Below are 13,207 nucleotides of genomic sequence, written 5' to 3'. Positions count from 1 at the left end.
AATTCACCAGATAAAAAAGTATTCTTTAGTACAATTCACCTTCCCTTCCAATAGAGAGACCAATTTGCATTTATCAAAACATAACTGGTGAATATCTCTGAAAAGAGAACAAGCATTGTACAGAGAAGACAAATTACCAGAACAGTTCCCTTGGTGGCTGATACCTGAGTATCAAGAGGAACCATATTCTGCCATAATTTTCACTGTTAATTGTCATGGAAAAGTGAAGTCCCATGTTGTAAAGTGCTGGTTGTTTAAAGAAGATGCAGAGCTGAAGGAGACTGGGAAATATAAATGAAGAACGAAAACCAGGGACAGAGGCCAGGGTGGAACATGAAAGAACAGTCATTCCTACCTGCCAAACTGGAGGAAAACCAGGAGCTTTCAGTTTAGTGGCTGAGTCACTGGAGGAATCTGGTGGGAGGCAGTGGTGCAGGCAGTAAAATACAATGGGTGTAGAGCCACTCAGCAGTGGTGGTTCAACTGGAAGTCCAATGGACAGTAAGTTGATCCCAAAAGGGGTTTTATCTGCTGAGCCCAGCCTCTCTCAGGTCAGCTTGTTCCCAGCTTAATCCTTCTGTTCTTGTGGACAGTCACCTGAGCTTGCAATTTCTAGTTAGGAGGCTATAGCTGATTTTTAAAGTGTAAGGTGCGAAAAGTTGACACAGGGTGGTGGCTATGGGAATGTTAAAAAATAAATGGGTATGAAAGATACAGCGAAGTATCATAAGATACAGTGATATGTCAGAACATAGCCAGAAACAACTTTTAGCAATAAATCAATAACATCTGTTCAGTGCATTCTGGCCCAAAACAAATCAGGACGGCAGAGAACATGTTGCCATCCCTTAACCAAATTTAATAACCTCTGTTTCCCTCTGCAGTTCCTTCTTTGTCTTATTTCATGTAATTGTCTATGCCAAGGTGATATGAAAGCACTAGTTGTTAACAAAAGCTTGCCTTTCTTAACTTATTCCCACACTCAAGCATAAGAATGAAGTAAGGTTGCAAGAAAAGGAAATGGCATTTGTGAAAAATAGTGCTAAGTGAAATCCAGAGTACTGATGAATTTTGTCATAAATTTGCAAAATTGATACATTCTTTTGTGTTACATATAATAGATATAAGCTAATGAGTTGAATAATATCATAAAAAGACTGACATGGAAAGCAACTACATTCATAATACGAAAAAGTCATGCTTTGGTGTTTGTTTTTATTCCCTTGAATTGGGTACTTAAATTCAAAGAGTAAGACTGACTGAAATTTTTACAGAAGCCATGTGTCAAAGCAAAACAAAACACTATACTAACAAAAATACGATAATGCTCTTTAGGGAAAAAAGTAGTTAAACGTTTCTTCCATATTTCTTTACCCAACATGTGGCTCAAAACACAAATGGTAAGTGCTCTGAGAATAAACTAATGTGAAAGTATAGAAGAAAAATCCCAAATATTTTCCATTTCTTCCTCTGGGAATGCTTAGGAGCCACTGTGGTAAAGAGAGGCTGGCCTCATCCCAGAACACTACTGGGAAGAGCAGTGCAAAATCAGAGCTAAAATGGGGCACCGGGTGACCCCAGAGAGGTCAAATAGCTTTTGCTGATCCAGGTATCTATGTAGCAGAGATGCTATAAACTGACAATGAATCTCTTTGTCCTGGAAATTAAACCGGAAATCTCAAGACTGTGTTTTCAGTGTTTCTTGGCTTTCATTCTGTTAGAAATCCTGCCACATTTCAGTATTTTCATTCTTGTCCTGGATGAAACCAGAAAGCAGAGAGGCACTTGAGAATTCTGTTTTTAAATAAAAGTAAACATTTCCAAGTGACTTTAGGTCTCTGTTTAGTATTTTTGCGACCCAACTACTGAGCTTATATGTTCCACAGATGTCATATTTCTTTGTGGCACAAGTTTATTGAGCCAAGATCAGGTTAATAAGAATGTTAATATGTGTCTGTAAGGTGTTTCATAAGCATTTCATATCATGCTTTTCAATGCTTGGTCAAGAATTGTGCAAAAAGTGGTTTTTGGGTTTTGTTTTTTTATTTTCCATGGTGACTGCTGAGAACTCCCATGAATAACTTATGTGTTGGGGCACCTAGGGCAGCGGTTATTCTGTTTTATTCCTCATCATTTGGGTGAAAGCTATATAGATGGCAACTCCAGACTTTTCTGAACCAACTTTATCATGCATCAAATGAATTATTCAATAGAAAGTTAGGCATTTTCTAAAATGTATTGATCCTTTCACATCAAAAAGACCCAACTAATTCTAAGAGAACAACTTTGGAAAAGAACAGTTCTTGGATTTCTATTCCTACTGATATCTTACTGGAGTATATTTTTGTGGTGGGATCTGACTTCAAATAGTAACATCACCACTAAAAACTACTGGTCATGCTGTCACCTGGCTCCATGCTACAGAGAAACTGTTACTTGGTGGTTCCAACTGACACACAAATGAGGGTCTCAGTCTATTACAGGGCAAATGGAGGACAATTAAATTCAAGCAATTGTCTACATGACCTTAGGTACACTGTGAAAATTTCCCTGTTCTTGCTTTTATCCCTTCTGTGCTTCTTTAAGGGTTAATGCTTGCAGAGTAATTTACTTACCAGAGTGAAATTTGCCATTTAGAATCCTGATCATTATTGTATCTTTGTTTCATGGTGTGACAAGCAGGAATTAATACCTCCATTATTATAATGTGCTCTTCAGTGGCCAGAGAAGAATAATGTGACCATGGTGTGTCATTATTATAATACCTTTCCTTTTTCCTTAGCCTCTTTCATTGAAGATGGCAGAAACTCCCCAGTTTCGAAACCAATCATCTGGATTCAGGAAAAGGCACAGAAGTGCAACTTGTCCATGACATTTGGAATGTTGTCACCAGCAAACTGACTAGAACAACTGCATAGGTTACCACGGTATAGAAACTGGTATCATATCTTCACGATCACTTAAAAGTTATCACAAGCAAAAATAATCCTTGGATTTTGTTTGTTGCCTCCATCTCTGTTTGTCTGTTGCCCACAACTCTACCCACTGACATCAAAAAAGACTATCCCTATGGAATCTTTTGTCAACTTGGTGCTGAAAGGGTGAATTAGGCACAAACAGAGAGAAATAAACAAACTATATGTAGGAAGATAACAGCTATCAACTCTGCCACCTATTTGGTGGCTCCTCATTCTAGCCCACGGACATCTCAAATGTACTATACATGTTCCACATCTATTCTAGGCAAAGTAGTAACTCTCCCTTAACAGAAATTGTGAACTCCCTCCAAGTCCACATAAATAGCTATAAAATGTGCTCTGCTTAATCATATCTAAGAAATTGGGAGAAGTAATAGAGAGTTACTCCAACTAAAATCTAAAAAGGAGGTGTATTTGGTGGTTAAACATAACAGATAAATTATCTTAAAAAAAGTATCATCTTTTACTAAAGTCAGTGAAATCAGAGAGGCGGGCAAAGAGAATTTGGGTTAAAACTTTGCCTTTGAAAACACTGTTATAAAAAGAAGTACAGCACTCTCTCCAAAATGCCTCCTAACTCCATATTAAGTTGGTCAAAAGATTGGGCAGCCTTCCTGGCAAAACTCAACAAGGGAACACTAATTGAAAGTAATTCAATGACAGGCCATGTATAATAGTTTCAGAACGTAAAAAGAATAAACATGAGCTATGACTAAACATTGTAGACTTAAGCAGAAATGTTGAGTTTCATTGTAGTAGAGGATTTCCGGATGTTAATTCAACCCAACGTATCTGCTGAAACTGATTAGAAAGGATGGTAATGGTAGTTGTAATGGCAGAATTCCGAATTCCACAGCACTGACTGTACGTCAATTCCGTTCCTGCGAAACCAAACTGCTTTTATCTGCCTAATTTCTTCCTTATTACTTTTGACTCTTGATGACAAATATGCAAGGAATGGTGCCAAAATCCAGCTGGCACTTCATTATCTGAACTTGTTCCATGATGCCTAAGTTTTAAAGTATTTGATTTTGTTATAGTAAAAAACAAAAATTGTGACTAAAACTCATGAGAATGTTAGGATAACATGAAGATTAGTAAACTGAAAACTAAAAATATCACTAACAGTGTTTCATTTTCTGCTTATCCTACTAACTCAGTGAATGTTAGGAAAATTATTCAGTCTTTCTTAAAACTTCTTTTCAGTGATTAAGCAAAAGTAATAATGTTTACCTGCAAACTTGCTGATGGAACAGCTAATAAATACGTGAACTAAAGATATTTCCACATCTCAAGTGCTATTATACAGTTGCACATAACTACAAAATGAACAAGAAGTGTAATTCAATACATTAATCTAAAAACAGTATGTTAATCTTAATATACACAATTAAGCTGTGATATGTATTTTAAAATTTTCACTTAATCAATGATCTATATACACATGTGACTAAACACATGGCTACACACACACAAAAAACACACAAACAATTACACCCTCCACTAACCAGCCTGGTCTTGTTCTTCTCTCTATTCAACCTACATTTACTGGGTCCGAGACCTGACTTGACAGCAGGGAGAAGAAAATCGCATGTTACCTATAGAGCATTTTAAAACTCTGACTTTAGCTTTTAGCTTTTTATTACAGAAAGTTTTAAATGCTAACAAAAGTAGACAGAATTAATAATGAACTCCTATATACCCAGGACTCAGATTCAACAAGTATCAATCAATGGTTAAATCTTAGTTCACCCATGCCCCCATCTACTTCTCCCTCCCACATTATTTCAAAGCAAATCTCAGATATCATATTATGTCATCCACAAACATTCCAGCATCTCTATCTAATAATTACACTTTTAAAATAGCCAATATCATTATGCCAACTAAAACAATTAACAATAACTCTATAATATCAAATGTTCAAATGATGTCTGTCTCATTTTTAACAGTTAATTTGAGTTATTTTTGCAAAAGTGCTAGGACATTTTCAGCCTTCTTCCTTAACTTGAGCATTCATATGAAAGTCAATATGGACAGAATATGATTTAGATCACAGAAGAAAGCTCAACATGAATATATGGTATCCCTCCCTTTTAAATGATGTAACTCTTGGTTGAAGGCTTGCACACTATATGAATTATTAGTTTCTTCCAGGAAAAAAAAAAAAGAACATATAATACACCTCCTCTTTCTATGACTGGGCAAGAAAAATTCAACAAGCTCTGTGGAAAAGAGAATCTTCAAGCCAAAACCAATGGATGTTTGAGAATGCAGACCTTCACTGGGGCCATCTGTCACCAAAGGAGTGTGGAGGACCAAGAAAGGAGGAAGTGCTGGTCAATGGCACACTCTCTTCCCAGACCTTGCACACCACTGCCACCTTTCTCCTTCAGATCTCATCCAACAGCATACCAACAGCCTTCCTCCAACAGTATACCATAGTTTTCAAGGTGAATTTCAACCAAAGTGTTAGAATTTGAAATTGATTTTAAGCACATCAGTTTGGAAGCACTGAGTAAATAATCAATAGACTAACTGAAATGCAAAAAATAAGATTTAAAAGCCCAACTCTAAGATTCTTTTTGGGCCTTGGTTTTCTTTCTTTTTTCTTTTTTAACATTTTTCTCAACCGGAGCATCTTTTTTCTTTTTTTTTAACATCTTTATTGGAGTATAATTGCTTTACATGGGCCTTGGTTTTCTTCCTCTGTAAGTTGGGATATATAAACTACTTCCTTAAATATTAATTACTAGCATGAAGCATGTATTATTAATAAATGTTTGTAATCATTAATGTCCTACATATAATCAAATTAGTCACAGCTATTTTTACTGCCCTGAATGTTAAGATTGTGCACTGCTTGAAAATTCCAAGTCAGGTCTTGGACCTAGAAGGGACAACAAAGGTCTACTGTCCCTGGGACTAGCCTAGTATCCCACATATATGAGGCTTTCCTGTCTGCTTTGTATGGTAGGGAGTTCAAATCTGACCCATTCAAATACAAATTGTGAGAGGTTCATCAACATAGCCACGAGAGTGGGAAATATGCTCTATTCATTCTTCAAGCCTCTCATTCCTTCTTAAAAGGATAGATGTACTAGAATATAGGATATGAAGTTTCTGCAATTAAGCATAGCATGTAGGTTATATGTTTCCTAAAAGAAGGAAACACAGATTTCTTTTTCTTGTATATACTTATACAAATTTAGAAGTTTTAAAAATACCTCCAAATTATTTTAGCTTGGAATAATTAGAAAAGTTTGACATAACTGATGAATTTATGTTTGTTTATTCTAAACCTGAATTCTAAGATAATCAGTCAAAATTTATTTTCTTTCTTCAAAAATATCAGTAATTTCTTGGTTTTACTAATATCCCTATACATCTGACCTTGTTATTATAATAGGTCACTTTATTCTTATGGCTTACACTCAAAGTGTTTCCAAATGTTCTTGGGTTATATTGCCATTTACCATACAAATAATTGATTCATTTCATTCCTTATCTTGGCCATAGTAGTCTAGGTCATTCTCATTTTCAAATAACAAGACTAACAAACTCTTCAAAATTGTTTAATTTATCCAGAAATGTTTTTTAAATGTAAATATGTGACAGCTGATTGAACTATAGTCAGCGGGGAAAAGTATCCTCACAAGTTCATGAATTATGTGTTGATTATTGCTATGCTGTTCTAAAAATCTCAATATATTAATAACATGTAGTCAAATGCCTTGGGGTCGCATGGAACAAAAATTTAATTAAGCTCACTAAAAATTAAATAAATAAAAGAGTAGGGAAGGTGTGAGGGAGGGGAAACATGACATCTTGTTAGGCACACGGAGCTCTCCCAGAAATGAAGTTCAGCTGGGTTGGATGGGACTGGCTCTCCTGACTCTTCAGAGACAACCAGCACCTCTCTCCCTCCCCTTCTTTCCTGCCTGTAGGGTTTCTTGTTTCTACTTCTTTCTGACATCTGCTCTATTCTCTTCTCTGCAGAATGGCTTCCTCTGCAGACCCTTGAATTTTTGTCCCTCATAATTTGAGCTTATGGGTAGATTTGGCCTGCTATGCCACAGATTCTGGGCCTGATTCTCCATGACCTTTATTGGTCCAGCTCCCTACCACTGGCTGGATTACACAGAGTTCCAACACTTCCTGTGGGTGTAATCACTCCTACACTTATTCACTTAGGAAGAAAACATTCTTGAGGTACCTACCACAAGCCAATAATGTAGCAGGGGCTGAAGATTTAGAAATCAATGAGGTAGTTCCCATTCGAAAAGAAAATGAGCCAATGATTAGGATTCAAATGATATGTGTGTATGCAGGTTTAGTGGCTTAACGACTATGAGAGTACTAGTAGGGGGCCTTTGGCATCATGGAGGGAACAAAGAATACTTCTGTTCCTCTTGTATACCTTACTGTGACCTGTGCATAGGTCTGTAACTAGCTCATTTGTTTAAATATCTACCACCCACAGGCTGAAAGCTCCTCCAGAGCAGGGACCATGTTTTACTCATCTTTAAATCCCCAGTGACAATAATGCTTGATGAATAAATAATAGATGAAATGGTGCTTGAACTGAAACACCAAACACAAGTAAGAAATGGGTTGTAAAAAAAGGAAGGGGAGGCATCTTACAATTGCAGGTAACCAGGTTCCAGAGACGTGATAGACCACGGTATGTCCAAGGCATTGCAAGCAGTTCAGAGAAGCTGGACTTACAGGCTTGCTGGCGAATGGAGGACAATGGGGCTGGGATGCTGACAGGGCTCGACTTGTAAAGGCCTTTGCAAGTCTCATTAAGGAATTTTAACTTTATACCAAAAGCAATGAGGAGCCATTATAGGACTTTAATCCTGACTAGAGCAGAAATGCATTTCCTAAAGTGTATTCTAGCAGCCACTTGCAGATGGGTTGCACATTGGTGGTACAGTGGTGAGCACAGCTGCCTTCCAGATGGGTTGCAGTGACAAGAGCACAGGGTCAGGAAGATGACTTCAGAGGTCCTTGCAAAATACAGGCAAAATAGACAAGTCAAGTCACTTCTGGTCCAGACCACAACCCCTTCCTTCAGCACAATCTAACACAGCTCCAATAGTGAACGTCCCTCTTAGAGAGGCCCACTCCCCTTTCGGTTAAGATTCCTATCTTAAGAACTGGTATCTACAATGAACAACACAATTGCCTTCTCTCACATGCTTCTTGATCCACCCTCACAAGATCTTTTGAATTTTAATCACCTAAAATTCCATTCTAATATAGGATTTCTCCAATATCCTGCTCCTTGGAGGTCTTGGAAGAGCAAGCCATCTAGCCTGCACTCCTAGAAAGGTCTTGTTGTTTCTAGTCCCACTTTCCTGGGGGCACAAAAGCAAACACACATGGACAAAGAAAGCAAAATTGGTAATTCTCACACTGGGTGCAAGACTATAAGGATGTCCATGACTGCATAAAATCTGTCCATTCCCGTATAAATTTCCACCCCAGCGGTAAAATGAAGTTGAACTGCATTTTACATTGTCCCATTATCTTCAGTATGACGTCTTCTATTAACTTAAAACACTTTATCACAATCTTTGGGTTTCCCCAACACTGACAACAAATTCTGCCTTTAAGTATGCTTGCATTCACCAACTATCTTCTATTCAAGTAAGTCACCAGGTACAACTATATAGGGGAAAGAGCCCCTGACACGGCATCACACCCAGCTCTTGAAGGCCTCTGTAACCTTGAATGTTTCTTGGTGTGGCTCCTCAGCATCAGCTTTCTTATTTGTAAAAAGGGGAAGAAAGATATATATTAATTCTAAATGACGGTCTTTAGCATCCCTTTTACTCTTTGATTCTATGATAAATGTCCACTGAAACCTGAGATCCAAAATGGCACATGCTTGATATTGCATGTGAGCAAAAGCCAAGATCTTGCCTTAAATTGTATCTGCAGAAAAGTTCATCCAAGTATCCACCCAGACGTTTACCTTAAGTTCTGAAAAGCTGCAAACACGTCAGAAGCCAAACCACAATAACAACAAAAAAAAAATCTCTCCTAAAAACCAGTATTCCCATGCTTCCTTTTTAGTCAAAGTAATTAGGCAGAATTACTTTGTCCTCTCCCTTCTCTTTGTCTTTATTTATAGCTACCTCTTTCGTATTTTTTATTTTTGAATAGATAATACACAAACATTGCACAAAGTCCAAAAGTGTGTTCAGTGAAATATGTCTCCCCCTTCCTCCCTCCCCCTTTACTCTAGATACCCAGTTTGCCTGAGGCAGCCACTGTTCCTAGCCAGCATTATTTTTACTATTATATATCATCAGAAATCTCTCTTTTATTAATGCAGAAAGAATTCCTAGCTGCATCACCAGTGCCTCCATTTAAGCAGGTGATTATAGTAAACATATACGGCATGTGGGTCTATTTGTTTGCTCTAGCTCCTACTTAACTACTTCCTTTGGCTTGAGTGCTTTGAGGTAAATCTAAGGTCAGAGTGTAGCTGAGTCAATGCACAACAGTGACACAGCAATACATTTAAGCTATCTGGTAAGTAAGGCAGCCAGACAGGAAGAGTTAAAAATGGAAATTTCAAAATCATTCTTTACTCTAGCCACAGTTCTTTAGATTGAGAGGCACCTGCTTGAAATATACAACCTTTAACTAGAGCCACTGACTCAGAAAGGTTTATCTCCCAAAAGAACTTGGGGGACCCAAGTATAAGTCTATGGAAATCACTTGAAACCTTCCAGTGAGGAAATTGGTTTTAAGAGAAGCTCAGTAGGTTTTTACTAGACTGCAAGGACTCTGTGGACTACAATCTAATGTTAAAATAGCACTAAAATGGGCTGCTCCCCATCTTAGTGGAGACCACTTAAGAGCCAAATGTCATCAAGGACCAATTGAGACCAGAGAAGGTGCAGGAATTCCAGCAGAAAGGGCAATAAAACTGGCTAAATATAATTTAGAGTCTACTGCATCCCTTAGCACCTACCCACTGATGGTGTGAATGACATCCCCTCAGGGAAAGAATTTTCTACCTAAGAAGAAACATAAAAACTAAACTTTAAAGATTAAGCCAAAGATGATACAGTGTAATACAGTGAAGCAAGCCTTCAAAAGCTTGCATTGTTAATATTTTGGCATTGCTTTTCTGATGGGCTGAAACACATTATGAATAAAGCAGGTCTAGGTGATGTAAGAGGATGCAACTGTTCACATACAAATTTCAAGTCATGTCTGTTTCCATTACATTCACAGTGCCAGTTTTAAAGATTATTTTTCAGTCTTTATTAGGGCAATCTAAAGACATTAGACTTTCTATTGCAGTGGTTTACAACAAACCCTCTTTTAATGGCTATTAGTATTGGATATTAAAGAGGAGATAATAAGGAAACATGAGATTCAATGATAAGATCCAAAGAATGTTTACATAATTTAAGTTTTACTGACTCCAAGTGTTGAAATGAATAACATTTGATATGCTCCAAACACTCACTAACAACCTCACCAGAGCACTGCCAATCATCAGCATCAAGTAGACTATTCTCAAGTAGCTCATATAATCTTCCCATTCTCTTTTCCTTCACTGTGTTTTTCCAGGGTTGTATTCATGCATAAGAAATCAAGTAGAAAGACTCTTTCTAGTTCCTACCAGGAGTACTATATGTCCCTTTGACTTGGAGCACTACAGACCTGCAGTGAAATCCTGGTGTGACCCTGACACTTTAGAAATTTAGAAGCTTTAAGATATAGCAGCCTGAGCTGCTGCAGATCCCAAAGAAATTTAGTTGAATTGAGGACTGTTTATAGATTTAATAATTTTTCTGGATCTCTTGAAAAGGGAGCTATTATTTATAGAAAATTATTTAGAATTTTGCAATGTATACTTCTCATTAAATGACTTATACAAATCAACCTAGCTGACCTCTAGTTTCATCAATGTACACAATCAATCAAAACTTAAACTTAAATTTGATCACCCAAAATTATCACAGATCAGTGGCTTGAAACATTCTACCATGAGCAAGAGTAAGAAATCTATTTTACATAATTTTTGCATAGTTTTACGTAATTACTCAGACCACACAGACATATGTATTCACATATATACACATATATATGAAACAAAATGTCACATAATAGAACTTTTACCCACAATGTGAAATATATTCTGATATTTTCTGTTATAAACTATATAGTCGATTCTATAAAGTGTTCTGTAATGTCACTGCGAACAATGAATTAGCAAACACTAAGCCACTGTTTCCAGGGAAAATACAACATTAAGTTCCCTTGGTCACAATATTTTCATCAACCAATCAGTACACAACCTTATTTTATGTATGTCTGTCTTAAAAGACATCTAATTTAACAGGTATTGTTGATTCATTAACACTGAACTCAGGCAGACAGCACTATGACTCACGCCTGGACAGAGCTTATCCAAGACATATTTTCTCCATAAGGCACGCCACAGCCTTCTTGCCTCAGGAACACTAAACAGCACTTCAACACTATGCTTGGGGGCCATTTGAAACACTGAAATCACCAACGAAAATGCAAAAAAGATGAGACTAACTAGACTGCAAAAAGGATACTTACAGCTCTCTTACAGTATGAGAGCTGAAACAAAAAGGTAGACTATAAAGGTAGAGTATTGCCTTGTTTGATCTCAGTCAGGACCATGTGCCACTGGCAGATTCAAAATTTTTGATGCTCTCTGCATGTCTGCAAATGATTGCAAATGCAGCATTAGTATTGGTTTTGGGGTTACAGATAAATTTTAGGGAGTAAGCAAATTCACAAATACAAAATCCACAAATAATGAGGACCAACGATAAATACATATGTGTACATGTATAAATGTGTGTGTGCGTGTGCGTGCGTGCGTGTGTGCGTGCATGCGTGTGTATGTATCCCACTAATAAGATTTTATTGCAAACTAATGTTTTTTTACTGGCAGCTTGAAAAACCCTACAATAAGGTAAGCGATTTAAATGTCAAGATTGTGACTTGACCACCATTTTATCTCCATATCTGAATGAATGAAAAATTATCAATACCGAGGATCTCATTAAACAAGACTACTTACATCAGAATAATGTAGAAATCGTGAAATCAGCAACACATTTTCAACATTACACATATGCTTAATGACAGCAACAATGAGGAAATACTTTGGTATGCTAATTCAAACTAAGAATTTTTTCCCCAAGGTTGTTCACTACACCAGTGCTTGTATTAATAAAAAAAAAAAAAATTAGAAACATCCTTAATGAGCATCATCAACAAGAGAATGAATGAAAAAATTACACTATTTTCATACAATTAAATTATAGCAACGAAAATGAATAAACTAATACAACATGGAAAAATATCAAAAATATATAGTTAAGTAGAATAAAAGGGTGAAACTAAAAAAAAAAAAAAAAAAAAAAAAAAAAAAAAAGGGTGAAACTGTATATGGTATGTGAACATTTATATAAAGTTAATAAATACAAAACAATATTACATACTGTTTAAGACACATGCAAAGTTAGCAAAATATAAAAACATGCATAAAAACTTAATATCATGGTTACCTCTGTCAAGGACGAAGGGAGTAGTATCTGAAAAGTCTTATTTCTTAAGCTGGGTTGGGAGAGATGGAAGTCTATTTCATTACTTTATCTTTTTTAACCTGAAATGTCTTACTGAAATACTTAAAGCACCTATTTATATATATGCAAAAAATTACACCATCTCCTCATCACAGAAAAGACAACAATTCATTAGTGGCTTTAGTATAACTTAGTACAGGTTTTAATTGATGAGAGGGAATTTATCAAGGTAGATATGTTACATCAATCAAAAAAGTACACATTGCCATCAGTCAGAAAGGATGTGTGGCATCTACCTGCTATGGATTTTTTAACGGAGGCACTCTCCTCCCTAAATATTAAGTTTTTAATTTTTTTCTAGAAGATTCAAAATAGACATTGGAATCAAGTTATTCAGGAGGAATAAAAGTTACATGAACTGATGTGGCTCAGTACTACCACCATGCCAGAGTCCTTCTAGGTCAGCTTCTAAAATAAAATGTCAAAACTGTGCTCTACCACTCAGCACCCAGGATGGCAGTTTCTAATGCCATCCTCCATAAAAAGAACCAGAACTCTTTGGAGAAAAGGATAATTCTAGGGTTGAAGCAGGGACAAAAAAAAAATTTGAATTTCTTGATCTCTTAGTGA

General features: G+C 36.6%; 1 long non-coding RNA gene across 5 annotated transcripts in view; it reads right to left on the bottom strand.

The window, feature by feature from the left end:
* LOC309657934 overlaps positions 1-12,387 on the bottom strand; it is a 138,853-nt gene extending 126,466 nt beyond the window's left edge. For all 5 annotated transcript variants that reach the window (XR_014261969.1, XR_014261970.1, XR_014261971.1 and 2 more), the window contains exon 1: positions 356-12,387. This is a non-coding gene — a long non-coding RNA (uncharacterized lncRNA). The remainder of the gene's footprint in view (positions 1-355) is intronic.
* Positions 12,388-13,207: the final 820 nt, after the last annotated feature.

Source organism: Balaenoptera physalus (genome assembly GCF_965194825.1).
Source record: "Balaenoptera physalus genome assembly, chromosome: 3".
NCBI classification, from domain to species: Eukaryota; Metazoa; Chordata; class Mammalia; order Artiodactyla; family Balaenopteridae; genus Balaenoptera; species Balaenoptera physalus.
This window is presented reverse-complemented; position numbering and strand designations above follow the sequence as displayed.